The sequence below is a fragment of the Dama dama genome, chromosome 1 (genome assembly GCF_033118175.1).
Source record: "Dama dama isolate Ldn47 chromosome 1, ASM3311817v1, whole genome shotgun sequence".
In the NCBI taxonomy this organism is placed as follows: domain Eukaryota; kingdom Metazoa; phylum Chordata; class Mammalia; order Artiodactyla; family Cervidae; genus Dama; species Dama dama.
In genome coordinates, this window is record NC_083681.1 from 38,609,813 (window position 1) to 38,614,210 (window position 4,398).

The window sequence follows — 4,398 nt, forward strand, 5'->3', positions numbered from 1 at the left end:
TAGTCAGGAGAAATATATCTATTCCTGGTACTGAGATCTGAGAGGCAGTTTTCCCATCTGTCCTCCTAAAGAGGACACCATGTGACGTAGCGAACCACATCCTCATCAGCTTGCCTACAGTAGATACAATAGGTTTATAGAGCTATTTCTTATCATATCTTTCAACACGGTTTCATGGTAAAATGCCAATGCAAAGTTCAGTAAAATCAACTCTGTGAGGAGATAAAAATCGGTTCACTTCAGAGAGACAAGGAAGCACAGTGTCTAGTGTGTGGGCCTGGGTTCCAAATCCATCTCTTAAAAAAGTTACTCAACTACTCTGTCAGTTTTCTCATCTATAAAATGGGGCATAAATCATCTCCTAGGAGTTTGTGAGGTTTAAATAAGTGTATCCTTGTGAAGTACTTAAAGCAATACCTGGCATACATAAGCACTCAAAAAAAAAAAAAAAGAGCTATTATTCAGAGAGAAAAATTTTAATGGATCTTAGATGTTAACACCATAGTGAAAAAAAGCAGTGTGGTATCGGTGAAGAGACAAATAGATAGAGCTATTGGAGAAGCACAGGGGAAATAGACTCACATAAGCAAGGCCAACTGATCTTCAACAAAGCTGCAAAACAACTCAATGGGGGAAAGATAGCCTTTTCAACAAATGGTACTAGAGCCATTGGTCATTCACAGGCAAAAAAATGAACTTCAACTGAAGTTCACCTTATCCAAAAATAACTCAAAATGAATCATAGATTTAAATGTAAAATGTCAAACCACACTATTATTAGATGAAAACAAAGCAGAAAATTTTTGGAACCTAAGACTAGGTGAAGAGCTCTTGGACATGACACTGAAAGAAGTAAGAGAAAATTTGATAAATTGGACTCATCAAACTTTAAAACGTTTTGCTCTGCAACACATCCTCTTAAGAGAATAAAAAGACAAGACGCAGAATGGGAAAATGTGTTTGCAAACCAAAAAGCATTACAAAAGTATTGCAAACCAAATATCTTCAAAGGACCAAAAAGTGAAGTCTCTCAGTTGTGTCCGACTCTTTGTGACCCCATGGACTGTAACCTGCCAGGCTCCTCCATCCTTGGGATTTTCCAGGCAAGAATACTGGAGTCTGTTGCCATTTCCTTCTCTAAAGGACCATAAAGAACTCTCAAAAATCAGTAGTAAGGAAAAAAAATCTAATTAGAAAAGGGGCAAAAGAGAAGAGATATTTCTATAAAGGTGATATACAGGTGATAAATAAAAATGTGTTCAATATTATTAGCCACTAGGGAAATGCAAAACTAAAATCACAATGAAACATCAACATATAGCTATAAAAATGACTAAAATGAAAATAGTGACAAAACCAAATGCTCAGAACAATTGGTTCTATTATATATCGCTGGTAGTAAAGTTAAATGGTTTAGCTAATCTGCAAAATAGTTTGGCAATTTCTTAAAGAACTAAACATATACTTACCACATGACCCAGCAACCACACCCCTAGGCATTTATCCAGAGAAGTGAGAATTTAAGTCCACACAAAAACATACACAGAAATGTTTCCCATATGTTTATTTGTAATAGGCTAAAATTGGAAACAACCCAAATATCCTTCAGTGGGTGACTAGTTAAGATATGATACCTCCAAATCATGGAATATTCCTCAGCAATAAGAAGAAACAAACTGTCGAAACATGCAACAACCTAGATGGATCTCGAAAAAATTATGCTGAGTAAAAAGAAGCCAACCTCAAAAGGTTGCATGCTGTATGATTCCATTTACATAGCATGCTAAAGATGATAAAATTATAGAGATGGAGGACAGATTAGTGGTTCTAGGGATTTGGATTGGGGAGGGGAGGAGTATAGGAGTGACAATAAAGGGGGTAGATGAGGGATCTTTGTGATGATAAAACAGTTCTATATCTTCATTGGTGATTGTGGTTACATTAATCTACTTTTTGAAATGTGGGGGGAAATATAGGGAGGACAAAATAAAACTTACAATTTGGCAAATCACTCTGCCAAAACTACATTGAACCAGAAAAGCCACTTTATTAATTTGCAATGAACAATGAATGTCACAACAGATCACATCCATGTGGCTAGTCATTTCTCCCCTCTTTAAAGCAGACACTCAAGATTCTAATTAGACTGTTGTTTCGTGAACCTGGAAGCAGAACCAGAGGTATTAAAATAATTCAGCGTTTAAAAGGGACATCCTGTCTTAGCCTGATGTATCAATCCTACAACAGGGATACTCAGGTCATGCTAAGGGAGCTGGAAACACTGGAAATTCATTGGCTCTAATTCCCTGGATCCATGTTCACTTTGAGAATGTTCTTGCCAGTAGAACTGCAATAATCAGAGGCATTTGGCTGGGACCTTCACTCCCAGGAGAGCACTTGCGTGAACACCACCCACATTTGTCCTAGAGACTGTCCTTTCTCTATGGTTCCACAACCTCTTCCATAAAATAACGAGCCAGTCCTCCTGGCGAATGACGCATGTCTCCTCTGGATGATTTTGCATAGATTTGTTCCAACCAGTTGCACATATGTGTTGTGCTTAGTCGCTCAGTCTTGTCCGACTCTTTGAGACCCCACGAATTGAAGTCCACCAGGCTCCTCTGTCCGTGGGGAGTCTCCAGGCAAGAATATTGGAGTGGGTTGCCATGTCTTCCTCCAGGGATCTTCCCAATCCAGGAATGGAACCCAGGTGTCTCACATTGCAGGCAGATTTTTTACTGTCTAAGCCACCAAGGAAGCCCAAGAGTACTAGAGTGGGTAGCCTGTCCCTTCTCCAGAGGATCTTCCCAACCCAGGAATCGAACTGGGGTTTTCTGCGTGGCAGGTGGATTCTTTACCAGCTGAGCTACCAGGGAAGCCCAATCAATTACATAGGGGCTTTAAACTGAATTCTCAAAAAGTATTGGTTGCTCAGTCGTGTCTGACTCTTTGTGAGCCCGTGGACAAAGAGTCTAGGAGCCTAGCCCGCCAGGCTCCTCTGTCCATGGGATTCTCCAGGCAAGAATACTGGAGTGGGTTGCTGTTCCCTTCTCCAGGGGATATTCCTGACCTAGGGATCAAACCTGGGCCTCCTGCATTGCAGGCAGATTTTTTACTATCTGAGCCACCCTCAGATGGTAATTTGAATTCTCAAAGAGTCATAAAATTTCTTTGTTCTTGGATTAACCTTCCTGTATCTATCACATCCTGATGCTGCCGCTGTTGCTGTTAAGTCGCTTCAGTCGTGTCCGACTCTGTGCGACCCCATAGACAGCAGCCCACGAGGTTCCCCCGTCCCTGGGATGCTCCAGGCAAGAACATCGGAGTGGGTTGCCATTGCCTTCACCGCACATCCTGATAGTGGTATATATAAAACTAATAAGAAGATCTTCAGTGTGAAATTCTAAATATCAGAAGCATCTAAGAACTTCCCTGGAAGTTCAGTGGTTAAGACTGCACTTCCAATGCAGGGGGCACTGATTCAATCCTTGGTCAGGGAATTAAGAACTCTCAGGCTGTCGGGTATGGCAAAAACAGTTAACATTGTGTTTGATGAAAAAGAAATTTAAAGAAGAGAAATATCAGAAGCATCTAAACAAAGGTATTATCTTAATGTAAAAATAATTATACATTTAAAATTACCAAATCATTGCTATTGAAGAATAGTTTTTTGTTTCTCACAGACATGCTTGTTGATGGGTTAGATTTGCTGGATGCAAATGATCCAATAATAATGTCACCGAAATCAGATTTTTAAGGTTGAGTGTACACTGTTCTGTATAGAGTGGTCTCACTCTAAAAGTTCCCTGACTATTTATGTTGTGGTGGGTAATAATATCTTTCTGGATTATTGGATGTATGCTGTGTTGAGATCTGTAATCCTCAACATATCATAATCTAGTTTGGGTTTCCCAGGTGGCCCTATGGGTAGAGAACCTGCCTGCCAATGCAGGAGACATAAGAGACTCGCGTTGGGAAGATCCCCTGGAAGAAGAAATGGCAACTTACTCCAATATGCTCATCTGGAGAGCCCCATGGACAGAGGAGATTGGTGGGTTACAGGCTGTGGGACTGAAGAGTCGGACACGATGGAAGTGACAGCGTGCACACAGGAAAAGACAGGCAAGTCCATGGCACTTTTTCCCACTCTGCAGAGAAATAATGGACATCCTAGTGAAAGTACTGTACTCTGAATTTGCAAACTGTTTAAAAGCAATCTTTTAGACTAATACAACACTGTAATGCAAATATACTCCAATAAAAAAAAATTTTTTAAGCAATCTTTTTGGTAATTCCTCACCTATATGTCTATGTTTACATCAAAAATTATTACAGTGTTTCCTATTTTAAAAGAGAATAAGAAAATATAATAATAATAATTAGATTTCAAGGTCATTT